General features: G+C 39.3%; 1 protein-coding gene across 1 annotated transcript in view; it reads left to right on the forward strand.

Moving 5' to 3' along the window:
- The window catches only part of Khdrbs2 (KH RNA binding domain containing, signal transduction associated 2), a 471,528-nt gene that overhangs the window by 212,606 nt on the left and 241,529 nt on the right, over positions 1-17,393 (forward strand). The gene's annotated exons all lie outside the window — the stretch shown is intronic.

Raw genomic sequence — 17,393 nt, forward strand, 5'->3', positions numbered from 1 at the left:
AAGCTGCTCTGAATCAGAATAAGTTTGTTTTTGTTTGCTTTTATTTTTTTTTTCAGGTGAGGCATTTTATATTTCAATTACTAACTAGGCATCCAGACCACACTGTGAATACCTTATCCTAATGAAAAAGGTCACATAAAATATGTGGCACACTTGATTATGAAGACATTAAATATATATATATTTTCCAAATCTACTTGTTATAATAACTATATTAAGTAGAAGTGAATTTAAATAACATTTCCTTTTTTTCTATTCCATTCATATATACAATGTATTTGTCAATATCTTGACAGCAGTATCTCCTTTAACCAGATATTGGGTAATTAAAATGCTTTTCTTAGCATATTGTTTTCATTTCCAGTTCATTGTTTATGATACCATGTGTTAGTATATTTTCTCTGTGGCAGAGTCTCAAGAGAAACAGTTTAAGGAAATCATATACACCAGTGTTTCTTTTCAGACTTTAGAGTCCTTAGTTGGCTGCCTCCATTGTTTCTGAGTGTAGGGGGAAGAGTATTCTTGTTGAAGACTATGATACAGCAACATTCCTCACTTTGTTGTTGTAACAGAAAGAAAGGGAGTAGAGGGAGAAGAGAAAGAGAGCAGATAATCAGGGAGATGCTAGAATATGCCTTTCCAAGGCACGCCTCTAATGACTGCTTCCTCAACTAACTTTCTAACATCTCTGAATAATACCTTGACAGTATGAACCCACCAATGTACTAATCAGCTGGTGAAGGCAAAATACTTCTCAGTGGCTGGATTCACCTACCACTCTTCAGCACACAGATTCCAGCAGGTTCTATTTTATATCCAAATCACAACACACATTATTACTTCAATAGGGTATTTCATTGTATGTCACAGGTATTCCTTTATTCAACCTTAAAACTATTTCTATATGTGCACAGTAGAGAAAAGAAACATGGCAGTGTGGTTATGAATGTGATCTTTATATATTATATATAAACAATCGCAGTTTGAATCTCAATGGATAATTACTCTTATGTTCAATTTATTGACCTTTTATTGATCAATGCAACCAGTTTATCTATAGATTCAGTGATAGATTTCATAGACTATCATTCCTGTTACAAGTGGTATTTTTTTAAGACAAGAAACCAAGGAATTTTTTGTAATATGAAACTCAAAGCTATGTTTAAGAAACATCTCTCTTTTCAGGGAAAGAATGGCAAAAGGTGAATTAGCGTAAACCTGGGCTGGTGTAAGGTGCTCTAAACTGCTGGCTGCTTTGCATATTTTGAAATTTGTGTTAGTTGGCATTTCCCTTCTTAAGTAACCTTCCTGACTTCGTTCATATTCTGTTATGATACTGAAAGTACATGTCTGGGACTAGATTCTTTACCAAGAAAATAGGTTTATTTGGCTTAAAATTTGGGGCATAAGAAATTTTAAACAGTATAATTCCTGTACCATTATGGGCTCCGATGGCTAAGTCAAGACAATATTGAAAATTGCAATAAAGTCAGAAAGAAACCATGTATGTGCAGAGATTGCTTAGGTTATGGCAAACTTGTCTCTCAGAAGAACCAATATATCATACTAGAACCATTGAACCCTTTCCCTAAGTCCTATACTGGCCCAATAACCTTTCATGACAACTGCTTCTTAAGACCCATCATCTCGCAATAACAGTGAGAAAGACGTTTAAAACACGTGAATCTCTAAGGACACATACGAAGCACATGCAGACAGGGCAACTTACAGTTTAAATATTAAGAGTGCTCAATTCAGTTCTGCCTATAGAGCCTCAATTCTTGACTTTCCCAATATTTGCCCTTGAAATCTCATTGTCCCATTTTACTACTCTATAGCATTCAGAAAAACAAAACAAACAACAGCAACAAATGAACAGGAGCTTTGTTACTTTTTGACCAAATAAATATCTTGCTTTTCTGCCTGCACAAGTTTGTTTGTGATTAGAACACAATCTCTTGCTGAACATGTATACTTTCAAGAGTGGAAGAAGGTACCATTACTATAGGAGAAGGACTCTCATGTAAATGGGTCTCTACGAAACAGCTGAGCAATATCATATTAACAAAATTTCTTTTGAATGCTCCCCTTCCTCATATGCAGGGTGGGATATTAATGCACCCTCAAAGCACAGCTGAACTTTAGGAAAGTAGACACCAATCATGACATAAAAGTATAACAATAACAATCACTTCTATTTAAAAGTATTATATGTTATATATTTTAAAATATTATTTTAGCAATTTATTACCCTGAAACTGAACAATTTATCACTATTCTACTAGGTTTACAATTTCAGCAATATGTCTGTGTAACTTTGCAAAACTCAGAAGCATAGGGTACTCTCCCCAAGTATGCACGTCCACAATGAGAAACAGCTTTCTTCATCCTGGAATCCTTAGTGTGGCCACAGAGCCCATTCTTTTGGTCTAGGACTCCTGCTTCCATATCTCCCCTTGTGCCTCATTTTGTGTCTAATTCCTATGTTTATGCTATATCTATAAGCTCTGCTTCGCAGACATGTTGATCTTTTTTCTTCCTTCTTAATATCCTATCTCATTCTTTTTCTTCCTTGCCATCTGACCATAGCCAGGCCTCTGCATTCACCTATTCATCCTTAAGTTGCCTCCAGATAACATTTTCCAATTCATGTATCATCCAGGTAGGAGCCTCCTACCCATATATTTTGTGAAGTCAGTGGCTTAATTAGTAAATATTTTGGATCAAGTTTTACCTTCTTTCACAAAATGTTATCTCAGTAGACAGTTAGTTTCTGCCCTGTCTCTTTAAAATAAGCCATCGTAGACCCATGTAAATTGTATGGTGTTTCTTAATAAATTCATATAATCTCTCTTCTGAGCTGTTTTGCAGAGAAGACCTCTAAGTAGATACTTTAGATCTTCATAAATAATCAGCTTTTTCAGGTCAGAGGAGTCTGTGTTGAAACGCACAGCATACTATCTTCTCATTTGAATTTGAAGTTATTAACCAGAGCAGAACCATGAAGTGAACTACTTTCTGCCCATTTTTCAAGTAGACCCAGATTTTATGGAAAGAAATTAATGTTAGAGTATCTTTAAATAAGTGATTAAATCCTATCTATTCAGAGTTATCCTCAGAAATAGATATTCTACACTGACCATCTGTGTTGACCTGAAAGATGAGTTTTAAAACCTTTAAATATGAGTTATATACATATATATCATGATACTATTTTCCTTCCAGCTGAGGACTTTTAAGACTGAAGAGTCTTATACCATTGGCTTACACCTATATTTGTAGAAAATCTTCCATTAAAATGTATGGCTAACAGCCATAAAATACAGGATAACCATGCTATAACCCACAGACCCAAAGAAACTTAGTAACAAGGAGTACCCAAGAGAGGATGCTTAAATTTCACTCAGAAGGGGAAATAAAATATACATCAGAGCTAGATGGAGAAAGAAATTGGCGGGAGAGAGGATATGGAGAGCTATAGGAGTGGAGATTAAATGTGGGGAGAGGAGAGGAAGAGGGCTGGGAGAGAGAAGGGAAACATCGTGGGGGACATCTCTGGGACTAACTGAAGACCTGGAACAGGGGAGGCTCTTGAAAGTCTATGGAAAAGACCATAGCTGAAACTCCTAGCAACTGAGAATATGGATACTGAAGTGGCCACCTCCTCTAGCCACGTGAGACTTCTAGTGGAGGGAGGAGGACATCAACCCACCCACAAAACTTTGACCCAAAACTTGTCCTGTCTACAGGATACCCAGGGATAAAGATAGAGCAGAAATTGAGAAAATGATTGACCACCCAATGGCTGGCCCAACATGAAGTCTATCCCATGGGAGAGAGCCAATACCTGATACTATTAATGATACTCAACTATGCTTACAGATAGGAGCCAAGCATAACTGTCTCCTGAGAGACTTTGTCCAGCAACAGATGGAAACAGATGTAGATTCCCCACAGCCAAACATTAGGTGTAGCTAGCAGGGTCTTGTGGAAAAGTAGAGGACAGAATTAAGCAAGCTGGAGAGGTCAAGGACACCACAAGAAGACCTACAGAGTCAAATAATATGGACCCAGATACATTAGTTACAGATGTGCAGCTTGACCTTCATGTGGGTCCCTTAACAACTGGACCGAGGACTGTCTGAATTTGTTGCTTGCTTTTCCATAACGGGGATGTCTTTTCTGGCCTTAGTGTGGGATGTTGAAACATTTCATGCCCATGCCAGGGAGGGTTTCTTGGAATTTCCGTCACCATCCAGAGCAGGAGCTTATGTCACCTTATGAGTTTTAGTTATCTTACTAAGGAATGCTTCTTCTACATAGTAGTCCTCATAACTACTTCTTTGAATAGCTGGCCAAAAGGTAAATAGCAAAACACCATTCAGATCAGAATCCAGATACCAGCTTGACTCAGTGCACCATTCTTGTGATACACTACTGGTTTGGGAATCAACAATTACCTTTGCCAAAACTTATGAGTCAATCATTTCTCAAAATTCTGATGGATTATTCCAAATTTTATTTCTTTCTCTTTTTTTGTTTTTTATTTTTTGTTTGTTTGTTTGTTTTTGTTTTTGTTTTTTTGAGACAAGGTTTCTCTGTGTAGCCTTGGCTGTCCTGGAACTCACTCTGTAGACCAGGATGGCCTCAAACTCAGAAATCCACCTGCCTCTGCCTCCTAAGTGCTGGGATTAAAGGTATGCGCCACCACCACCCAGCTATTTATTTCTTTAATAATCAAAGCACAAATAATATTGATAGAATGTGAGTTAAGTAAGATAACAGTGAAGTATATGGTTCTAAGACTCAGAACCATCAAGATGACTTCATTCATACTCAGGGCTTGAACTAGCAAAGGTTCTACTACCAGAAACAAGCAGTTGAAAACATAATCTTGCCGGGCTGTGTTGGCCCACGAATTTAATCCCAGAACTTGGGAGGCAGAGGCAGGCAGATTTCTGAGTTCGAGGCCAGCCTGGTCTACAGAGTGAGTTCCAGGACCACCAGGGCTATACAGTGAAACCTTGTCTCGAAAAAACAAACAGCAAAAAAGAAAACATAATCTTTCTCTTTTTCTCTCCCTTTCTCTCAATCTCTCTGACTCTCTGTCTCTCACTCTCTATCTCTGTCTCTCTCTGTCTCTTTCATACACACAGGCACACACACACATATACACACACAAAAACACAATTTATTCTGTGGTTTTACACAAGTCAATTAGTAGGAGAAAGTTGTATCTTTCCTGGTCCTCACCTTCCCTTTCTATATTTTGTAATCACTGCTGAACAGCCTGACTTCTTCACATCTTTCTATTAGGTCTAGTAGGCAAGGATAGATAAAAGTCTAATAGAAATGGAGGTGGTAGAAGCAGAGGTGGGTAGGTGTGATAGATTCTGCTAACATTTTGGCATCCAATTTCTAAATATCAGCGCCAAGTTATAGACACCTAAAACATTAAAGTATTATGATTCCTTTCCCCCCATTCTATTCATGTCTTCAGATGCCCACTTCCAAGGAAAGCAGAATGAGTGAAAAAAACTGGGAAAGTCCATGAGGAATCTGTTGCTCTTCTGAAAAAAAAAAAAAAACAAGATGTTGTTGGGCTATATTCAGCAACACATCAAGAATGTATGAGGTATCCTGGGAACATACACGTAGGTCTGAGCTGGTACACACTGCCTTATACTTCTTCTAAACTAAAATCAATTTCAAAGACGTTTTTGGGTTCAAACACATTTTTTTCAGACATAACAGAACTTTTGTAGCTGTTTGAGTAGCTTGTTCACATTGAGCCTCCTGGTAGGCTGTGGCACTTGAAGATTGGGTTCAGCCATCACAAGCATCCCATTGCATGTGTCCTAACTCTTCTGTGCTCTCAGTAAACTCTCAGTACATATTCCATAGCTGCTGGGGTACTCAGCCAGTCCATAAAAAACAAACAAATAAACAAACAAAAAAGAACCAAAGACATGAGCATACCAGAGAAGTAATGTAATGCAATTTATTTATATCCTTGAAAATGATTATATTTGCACCCCCCCTTTTTGCTACCTGCATAAAAAATACTTTCTACTAAATAATTCTAGGTACTTTTGTGAAATTAGGCCTCAGGACAAAACTGGAAATTCATGTAACAAGACAGTGCTCCAGAGGTCAACGTCTTTTTTCTTATTTATTGTAATTCTTTTGAAATTTTCAGAAATATATATTAAAATTGGATCATATCCACTTTTTCCTTACCAACACCTCCTGTGTTAGTTACTTTTTTGTTGTTGTGATAAATTACCCTGACCCAGGAAAGTTAGGGAGTATGGCTTATTTTCTCTTATAATTACAGAAGGGATATATCCCATCATGACAGAAAAGAAATGGGAGTCAGAGAGCTAACTGGCCATATTTCATACAGTAAGCACATACAAGAATTAGAGAGACAGTGAACAGGGAGTGGGGCTGGTTATAAAACTCCAAAGCCTACCTCGCAGGTCACTACATACTTTCTCTGTCAAGCTTTGACCCCCTCAACGTTCCATGACCTTCTCAAACAGTATCATATGCTGGATACCAAGTGTTCAAACACCTGGGAATGATTGATTCCTGTCCAAATTGCAACATTCCATCCCTGTCTCCCATAGTGTGATGGCCCTCTCACTTTGGTAAATGCATGCATGCAAGATCCTGAGTCCTCACTCATAACTCTCAAAGTCCCAATGTGGTTCAAAAGTCCAAAGTCTAAATTGCTTCTGGAATTCAAATTAATCCCTTTCTATAATTCCCTGCAAATCAAGGTGTAAATTTCATACTTCTAATATATAGTAGCATAGACTATATAGCCCAGTTCCAAAAGGACAAAATGGGGTCAATAATGAGAAAAAATAGACCAAACAAATACAAAAATCAGAGCAGGTTAAATATCAACTCCTATAATTCTATGTCTGGAATCTGGGGCTTTAGTTTCAAAGGGCTCATGTGGCTCCAGTTTTGGTATATGTGTCATAACTCTCTCTCTTTCCCTTGGCCTGGATACTCTCCCTGCACCACCTGGCAGATCCCCACTAGCACTGTTTTCCCCAGCATCGTAAGATTTCAATCAAATCCAAACCTTCGTCTTCACAGCTTTATTAAATAGCCTCTCAGAGCCACCTGACAGTGAGTCCAACTAACACTGTCATGAATTGTCTGGCCTCCAAAGCTCTCTGAAACCTAGTATGAAGAATCCATGACATCTTTAATCAGTAGTATCCATTCCATAGATATGATGTAATACTACTGCCTTAGAAGTTCCTTCATCAATTAGTGAGTAAGTAGGTATCTAAGTAATAAGTAAGTAAATAGCCAGATGGTAGTAGTACATGCCCTTTATCCCAGTACTCCAGAGACAAAGGCAGGAGGATTCCTGAACTGGAAGCCAGACCACCCTATAGAGGGAATTCTATAGAGGGAGCTCCAGGATAGCCAGAGCCACAGAGAAAAACCTTGTCTCAAAACAAACAAGAAAATCCAATAGTTTTCAATTCTGCCTTACAAAAAATTTCAGTTCATGGGAAGAATGCAGCCAAATTCTCTGTCAAAGTATTGACTGCATTGCCTCTAGTTAGGTGTCAGTAGATTCTTCTTCCCGTTTGAAAACCCTCAGCAGCAGGACACCCACTGCCCACATGAATCTCAGCACAGCCCTGTTCTAAACTTCTACAAGAATGAGTGGTCACGGGCTGCTCATGGCCCTCCATGGCCTTCCTAGCTGCAAGTTCCACATCCCCCATAGTCCTCTCCAAAACTACGTTTATCAGGATGGTCAGAGCAACAAGTTCAGTTTCACTCCCAATTTCAGATCACTTCCTTTCCTTCTGGTAGGATGAGCTACCGTGACAAAAAACAGTGTAAGAGAATGGTTCACTTTTGCTTCTTACTCTTCTGTGAGGGGCATGGGTATGGCTGGGGTAATACAGTAGTGGGGCCTGACTCCAGCCTGGAAGTCGGGAAACAGATTGATCACATTCCGTGCACACAGGAAGAAAAGGGCACAAAAATCGAGGCCTGGCTATAAAACCTCAGTGTCTGCTCCCCCAAGCAATGCTCCCCCACATCCCCAGTGCCTCACTTTGCATATCAAGGTTCCAGCTTTTTCAAGGCGCCATGACCCAATCAGTATCCCTAGCTAGAGACCAAGTATTCAAACATGAATAAGCCCTCTGGAATTAAGGTTAGAATCTCAGAAAGCAAACCCCAGATCCACAGCCTGCTCCTTATCTCATATCATCTCAGGTGTTGCTGAGAACCCACTAAGTCTAGTGTCATGTGTGCATAGGTGTGGAGACATGCCTTGGAACATGAGAAGTCTAACAGTCCTGATCATCACTGAGGAAGAATGCTCTCCATCTCTCAGCAAATACTAACAGCCAACACCTCCACAGTATGGCGTTAGGTTAGGAAAGGAGCTCCTCTACCTTGGCTTGAAATTTGCTGACTTGTGCATCATTTTGCAATAACGGTGTGACCACCTCCTCTTCCAAGGTGTTAGTTTGTCTTGCTGAGGCTTTGATAGGGTTTACAAGATGTCCAATTTAGGCCTGATCACACACAATCCCTTATTTTTAGAAAGGTAGAATTTTTATATCACCCTGGGAAAAATATGTTTTCCAGGTAAAAAGAATTTTAAGTGTTTTTTTTTCCGTTTATAAATGAAAGCAATTAATATAACTATATGAAATGTTACATTTCTTTTGCCATTTAGATGTTATTTAAGAAGAATTACTTAATTATAAGCCATCCAAATCTATGATTATGCACCTTTAAATATATGTGTGCACTTAAGCCCACAAAAGTATCAGCCATGTGCCAACAGAAGAAGCCCTCTGCATCTAGAAGGATCTATGGAGTCAGAATGAAGGATATTGCTGACAAGAAAGTCAATTCTCCCATTTTTAACCTTGCTTTTTTCATTTCCTCTCCAAAACTGATGTGTCCAGGCAGTATATGGTGGATAAATGATGATTCTATCAACTCAGGGTTAACCACCTTAAATGTAAAACAAAACAAACTGACAATTCACCACATGGGGGTACTATCCAGAGTAGAGCACTGAGAGACATGAATTCTCAGTAGCCGTAACCATGAGAGCCAAGAGCCCGCCAACACTTTAAGAATGTTACCACTAATCCACATATTAAATGATGTCCAAAAAGAATGGAGCAGTGGCCCCTGTTTCTGGAAAGACTCAGTGCAAGAGTATAGGGGAATTCCAGAACAGGGAAGCAGGAAGGGGTAGATGGAAGAACAGGGGGAGGGAAGAGGGCTTATGGGACTTGTGGGGAGTGGGGACCCAGAAAAGGGGAAATCATTTGAAATGTAAATAAAAATATATCAATAAAAAAAAAAAAGCCAAGGGCTAAGAAAAAATAGAGAATGTTACCACTACAAGTGTTAAAGATCTTGAAGTTGACTGGCTCCACATGCCTAGTAGTCTGGAGAAGCAGAGACTAGATCCAGTGGTAGGAAAGATTTCCTGGGTGTAGCCCAAGCATAGATTTTTCAGAGAGTGAAACAGGAATGAGTCCCCCTGCAGCATCAGTGGAGTCTTGGAAGCTAAAGCAATGGGAGCCCAACCAAGGTCTCTGAGTGAGGCAGAAGTTTCAGGTTCAGAACAACCCCCAAAGAGTCTGTCTCCAGTATATATGGAAGATATCCAGAGTGTACACATATTCTTACAGGGGCACAGTTGGGTTCTGATTGGGAGAGTTGGGGTAAAATCAGAAAAGTCAGCTCTGAGCTGTTAGGCTTGGACAGGACCAGAAGATAACAGAGCCATGGAAGTTTGCTTCCGAGCAGATCCCTGTGTGAGGTAGGGAGCAGGCACTTAGCTGCTGGTTTCCAGTTGCTGTGGGGCATTCTGATCAGTTCACCTTCCTCCTCTTGTTTTCCTACAGCTGTCTCTGTAGAGCATCCTTAGGGAACTTCCAGACTGCAGCCTGTTTCTTGCCCCATGTGTGTTTCAGGACTCCCCATATGGGCCAGGTTCTGCCTTGCTGTGGATTTCACATTTCCTTAAAGGTTGCTGCTTCTCTGACAACTGAGACCATCCAATCCATCCTGGTGGCAGCCTGGAAACCACCACTGGCTCCTTTCCCTGACGCTTGGCTTCCCAGCTCTGATTCCAGAGTCCCTTCCTCCCTAGTAACAGATACTGCTAAGACATTACCAAACATTTATGGCATCTTATCACTTTAGGTGATGGTCTACTTAGGACTCTGAGAAGCCATCATTTTAAGCATTGCTGGCTCTCTCTGGTGTCCAGATGAATAGATTTTCTCTGACCCTTGCAAGAGCAAAGGTCAATAAGGACTTGAAAAAGGATAATTACTTCAGAGTAAGGTGATAATTGTCTTGTGGTTGAAAATGGTGTCTGTGAAAGAGATGACAGATGATAAAACTGGCTAACCAAGCCACTGTCGGGTGATAAAGAGGTGAATTCCACGTTATAATTGTTGGAATTTAGGTAAATGAGCTGTCAGGGAAGGAGTTACAGAGGAACTAATATGATAAAGTTTTATATTCCATGAGCTAGGAGGGGCGGCATATTTTCTTCTGCTCTCTCATTGAATGGCGTTGAATCCATGCTATAATATACATACCGTTTCAAACTGCTGCCATGGATAATCTAGTCAGTGGTTAGCCCACGGCATAGGTCCTAATGGCATTGGCTTCTCAGTCTGCTTGTCTGAGCATAATGTATTTGATCAAAGTACAGTACTCCATATCACATGGTCAAGAGCCAAATTGATCCATCTGTAGCTATTGCCTCCCATGTGGGGCAACAACTGAACAGCTCTGCAAAATGTTAGCTTGTGTTGTTACTCCACCCCCTCTCTATCTCAGTCAATGAGCTTTAGCTCATATCTCATTTTGTATCCAACTTCTGTCTCCTGCACAAGTATGTCTGTTTGCACAAGATTTTTTCTTTCTTTCCAAAATTGACATCTTGCATCCAAAACATCTTTGAGAAGCAGGGATCACCCTGTTGCTCCCTTGCTCCCGGCACTCTGGGATTCACAGTATTGGCTTCCCCCTTGTTGATGACTGCTTTGTCAGCACTGTGATAAGGAGAGGTTCTGGCCATGCTTATCAGGTTACAGACCAGACGCTATGCTGAGATCCCCTCTTTCACCAGCTGGCTAGCTATCTTTACTTAATTGCTTCCCAGCCTTGTTTTCAGAATACCTTGCTTGTCCAGCTTACAAAATACCCATCTCAGCCTTCCTTGAGGATATCTCTTCCCCGGATTGGAATACAAAGTCAGATCCTCTGAGTATGGGTGGTACTTTTCACATTCATCCTTGTTCTGTGTAAACAGCATTTTGTTCATCTTTGGCCACAGATTCTGTTTATGGTGGAAGAAGAGACCAACGTCCTGAAAGGTTTCCTCTTACCTCTTACACATGCTCATGAAACACACAAAAATATATCAGTTATAAAAATTAAATGAATACTAGTGGCTGGGGAGGTTGCTCCGTGGTCAGGAGCACTAGCTGCCTCTCCATAGTACCTTGGCTTTGATTTTCAGCATCCAAGCATTAGCTCAAAAACTTTCAGTAACTACAGTTTCAGGAGATGAAGGTCCCTCTTATGCTCTCTGTAGGCAGTCGTATGTACGGGCCACAGACATACAACCAAGCAGAACACTCACACACATCACACACAAAAAATAAAATAAATGTTTTAAAACATTAAGAAGGGTTATATAATGCTGAATGGCATTCCTTGATTAGTAAATAAAATTTGCTTTGCTACATAAAAAGCACCTAATACATAGGTATTTTATTATCTCTCTTTCCAAACTCAATTTAGAAATCCAAGCACACTTAGATTGTTTCCCTTGTAGGAATGTATCTAAAATCATGTATGGACTTTTGATTTTGCTTATTCAGAGATTCTAAGTCAGGGATTATGGCATGTATCTATAAATACTAATATTCATTGGGGCTAAGCTATGATGGCTATGCATTACAGTCTGGCTTGAGCTACAAAGTTCCAAGCTAACCGAGGTTATATAGCTAGAGCCTATCTCAAATCAAAATTAAGGAAAAAGAATAAAATTACTTCAGAGTTTCTGTAGTGTACTTTTTCCATCCTTCCCTTTAACCCCTGACAGAGTGAAATGAATCTTTGAAATCTGAAGTTGTTCCTATGTTCCCACAATCTGCTATCACCATGGAAACCCTATTATTTATATATATCAGCATTCTTAGATCCGCCTGAACATCTCTTGTTTCTTTTATTTTTGTTTGTTTATGAAATTCCCTTCACACTTCATTTTCTTAGAAGACTTCCTGATTTCAATCATTGATTCCTTAATTAACTTGCCAAATGGTATTAGAGTATGTCCTTCCAGAAAAGGCACGATGGTAAGATCTGCTTTTTTTACTTTAACTTTTTTCAGAATTTCATATAAGAATAGTACTGAATTAAATCATTTATATCCCTTCTTTTTCCCTGCTGAATTTCCTAAATTCCTGTCAAATTCATTACTTCCTTTTATCTTATTTCCACATATTCACATTCATATACATATATACATACATATACCTGTGTATATATGTGTATATACACATACATACCCATGTGTGTATATGTATGTATACACATGTGTGTGTATGTGCATATATGTATACATAAATATGCATATATGTATGTATGTTTGTAACTATATGCTTATGTATGTGAGTGTATGTTTGTGTAAAAATAAGTTTAAATATGTAAAGAAATTGACAGGAATTCGAGGAGTTAATTAGGAATTTGTGCATGCATGTATGTGTATGTGTGTGGTGTATATGTATACATATGTACATTCAGATACAGACTACTGAGTCTGGTGTATTGCTTTGTATATGTTCATGGATGACTACTTAATTAGATAACATATCAGGGAGCTTGTCCCCACAGAGGTGAGATTCTCCCTCTCTGGGCATCATTTATCACCTTCAACTCTGGGTTTTGGCATAGGACCTTGTGGAGTTTTCTCTGTTCATATTCGCACGTCAACAGCTGTTGTTCTTGTGGGTATCTTATTTAGGTAGTCACAGTTTTGAGATCTCATGACTACAGCTTCCCTGTCATATTTAGAATGCTTTCTCTTATTACAGTCTTTGGCAACCTTTCTGTCCCTCTCCCATGATGTTACCTGACACTCCAGTAGGAGTCCTGTTGTAGATGTATACATTAGGATTGCTCACCCCACAGTGAGTTAGAGCTACCACTCTCCACTGCAGTTATTCTGTAGTTTGTGTATACTTATGGAGGTTCCTTGACATTTAATTTTCTTGAATGTCTGCATGATCTCAGTCATGGTTTAAATTTAATCTACTGAGTGATGTCAGCTTAAGTGCTTCTAACTTAAAATCTCACCAACAGTGAATATGGCTCCTTTTCCCCATAGCCTCCTAGGCTTGGCTTGTCAGATGTTTACTTGATTGTAACCATATGGAGTAGGATACAATGAAATCTTAGAATATTTTTAAATTGCATTTCTCTAATTACTAAGGATGTTAAACACATTGTTTCAAAAATACTTATTTATATTTATTTGTTATATTTATTTATCAAGTGTATGCCTGTGTACCTGCATGGATTTTTGTGCTGCACATGTATGCAGGTACCCATGTAGTCCAGAAGAGGGCGCTGGATCCAGTGGAGCTGGAATTATCAGACATTGCTATGTGCCTCATGTGGGTGCTGGAAACCAAAGCCAGGATCTCAGAAAGAGCACTAAGTGTTCTTAACTGCTAAGCTCTGCTCCCAGGCCCTATTGAACATTTTAAAGATATTTCTTCTTAGCCATTTTCATTTCTTCTTTTGAGAAATAATTCTTCTGATACACAGCCTGTTTTTTAATTGGGTCATTTGTTTTCTTGACATTTTAAAAATTATTTATATATGCTGGGTATTAATCATCTGTCAAATGTATAGCTGGCAAAGTCTATCTGCTGCTCTGCTTCTGCTTTGTTCAATTAACTGTTTCATTTTTCTGAGGAATAATTATCAATTACTGGCCTTAATTACTGAGTGAATGGAATCCTATTTAGAAATTCCTTTCTTACCCTTATATCTTGTCGAGTACTGCCTGTATTTTCTTCTGAATATCTTAATGATTTGGGATTTACCTTGAGGCTTTTGTGATACATTTGGAGCTGGGTTTTTCCTGCAGCATTATGAACATCCTTCTAATTTAAAGTTTCCCCATTTGGGCATCCAGTTCTCCTAGCAACATTTGTTGAAGATTCATGAATTTTTCCAATGTGCATTTTTGACATCTTTGTAAAAGATCAGATGTCCTCTAGTAACATGCAACTATGATGGCTGTCTGCTTTAGTCTATTAATCTTATTATCCTTCTAGTGACAGTACCATGCAATTTTCATGACAGTATCTCTGTAATATAGCTTGAAATCTGACCCATCTACTGGTCTTATTATTCCTGCTCCCCAAAGGTCCTCCCTAAGAGTGTTTAAGAAGAAAAACAAAGTTGATGACCAGAAGTTCAAGACATAGTTACTCATGCCAGTGTGCTGGGTAGTTCTGTCAACTTGGCATATGCTGGAATCATCTGAGAAGAAAGGGCCTCAATTAAGAAAAGGCCTCTATAAGATTAGGTTGTAGGCAGGCCTGTAGGGCATTAAGGATTGGTGGAAGAGGACCCCGCATTGTGGGTGGTAGGCCTGGGTTCTATAAGAAAGCAGGCTGAGCAAGGCAAGAGAAGCAAGCTAATAAGCGGCATCTCTCCCTGGCCTCTGCATCAGAGCCTGCCTCCAGATTCCTGCCTTATGTGAATTCCTGTCCTGACTTCCTTCAATAAGGAAGAGTGATATGAAAGAGTAAATCAAGTAAACCCTTCCTCCCTAACTTGGTTTTTGGTTATGGTGTCTCTTTGCACAAGTAAAAATTCTAAGACAACCAAGTAGCTGTGCCTCCACTCAACATCTGCCCAAACTGTACCAAGCCCTATTGAATGTGAGGTGTATAACCATGAAAAGATTACCTTCATAGGGCTGACTGCCAGGTATATGAAAGGCCTTAGCCTAGAAGAACTGCTACTGTAAACAGTGCAGAAAGCAGGGCTGAGGTCTTGCTCAGCATTCAGCTGTTGGCCCTGTACTGTGGACTTACGTGTATCTGTTTTGTCTGTACATAATTTGTACTACTTATTTATACTCACTCATAAGTTTTCAACATGCGCCTATTTAGAAATGCTTTTAAACTGGGGATTTAGACAAATCCCATTCTGGCCACCACATGAATAATAAATGTGTGTTTATTTGAACTTCTTGATGGTGAAAGTCCTGCAGACAATAGTCTTATTTATTTCTGAAAAGGATTTATGTTAGAAAAAAGATCCCTTGGGCATTAGGAAGAAAAAGCCTGCAAAAAGCACTTTAGTAAATTATAACTCTTAGGATAAAACATGACAATAATTATTGCTTAAGTAAAAACGAAAGCATAAAACTTCATATACTGTAGATAATGCATTTTCAACTTTTCTATTATCTAGTTTGTTTATGTCACTGGAAAAGCCACCGTGGGAGATTAATTGGGATCTTAGAAGACATGAACTCATTTGTTCATGTATAATTTGGTATATTGTTTTGAACATGAGCTGTATATGGTAAAAACATTTAGCATTAGAGACAGGTGCTTACTGCTTTCTCTGTGGTTCTTCTTACAGCTTACTGCATTTTGAGAGTAAGGAGTTAGACACATCAAATCATGAGTTAAAAATCTGCCAAATTTGCATGCTAACACATGGAAAAACTGGATGGGTTAACTTTCAACATAACATGACCATGTTCCAACACCCTGTAAATGATAGCCTTATAAATTATTCAAGCTTTACCAGCTCACAACAGTGAACTTAGTAGAATGGGTAAAATGTGTAAATGTTTGCCCTGCTGAACTGAAAGCACAGATACTAGTGTGGTGGGTTAAGGGTACAGGACCTAAAGAAGGTGCCTAAGATTTAAACTTCTCTGCTGGTTTCAGAGAGGAGCCTAGCATAACTGTCCTCTGAGAGGTTCCACTGAGCTTCTGACAAAAACAGATACAGGGACCCACAGCCCAGCCTTGAACCAAGGTCAGGGACCCTGTGGAAGAGTTGGGGGAAGGAGTGAATGTCCTAAAGGCGATAGAAACCACCTAGCGGTAACCAACACAGTTAACTACCCTGGACCCCTGAGAACACTCAGAGACTGAGCCACAAACCAAGAAGCATACACAGGCTGGGCCAAGGCCCCAGGCAGATGTGCAGTTCAGTCTTCATGTGGGTCCCCAGCAACTGGAGAAGGAACTGTCCTAAAGCTGTTGCCTCTCTGTGGAATCCTTTCCCCTAACTGGGCTGCCTTTTCTGGCCTCAGCAAGAGAGGCTGCACCCAAGCCTGTAGAGACTTGATATGCCAGGTGGGAGTATACACACGGGGCCCAACCCTCTCAGAGGAGAAGGGGGAGGGGGATGGAGGGAAGGACTGTGTGAGGGGAAACCGGAGGACAGCGATTGGAATGTAAACTGAATAAACAAATACAAAAATTTTCAAAAGAACCTTTATTAAAAACTCTAACCCATCTCCCTATATGCCTAATTTAACAAATTCTGGGATTTTCTTTCTTACCCATCAGTAGAATTGTTTGTAAGTTGGATAGTTCCCTTTTGGAATATGGTACGAAATAATAATGCTCTCTAATGTCACATTAAACAGATATTATAAAAAGACAAAAATAAAAAATAAAAGCAAGACAAAACTAAAAAACAAAAAGCTTTCTTGGTTTGGAACCCCTGTAATTTTGTTTTGTGATTTGTATATGTCCTATTAACCACTGAGCCATCTCTCTAATCCATGGCCTTTTTTTTTTAAATTATATTTTAGAACTACTTTATTAACCATGGTCTTATTAACCAGTATAAAATCTTCTTATACATCTTTAATATTGATTATTCCAAATAAGAACTTCCTCTCCCTTCTAGCTCCAGTCCCCCCCCACATCTATCTTTTAGTTGCAGGTAACTCTCTCTTGCTTCATATTGCATGTATTTCCCCTACCTCATAGCTACTATATGCCTCCTTGCCTAAACCTTTCACCCCCCACAGCATTCATCTCTTCAGTTTTTCTTCATCTGTAATCGCCTATTCCTTTCCTTCATTAATGCTCTTGCTTTTTTTCCCCTATGGGTTTCCATGGCTTCTGCTTGGGCTGCAACTTAAGTATGCAAAGCAGACACCCTGAAGTAAGGATGCACTTATGAGAGAGAACCTGTGCCCTTTGTCCTTCACATAGTAGGATCTTTTCCCAGTCTATCCAGTTACCTGAAAATTGGGCAATTTTTGTTATCAATATAGCTGGATGGTATTGCAATGT

The sequence above is a fragment of the Apodemus sylvaticus genome, chromosome 9 (assembly GCF_947179515.1).
Source record: "Apodemus sylvaticus chromosome 9, mApoSyl1.1, whole genome shotgun sequence".
In the NCBI taxonomy this organism is placed as follows: Eukaryota; Metazoa; Chordata; class Mammalia; order Rodentia; family Muridae; genus Apodemus; species Apodemus sylvaticus.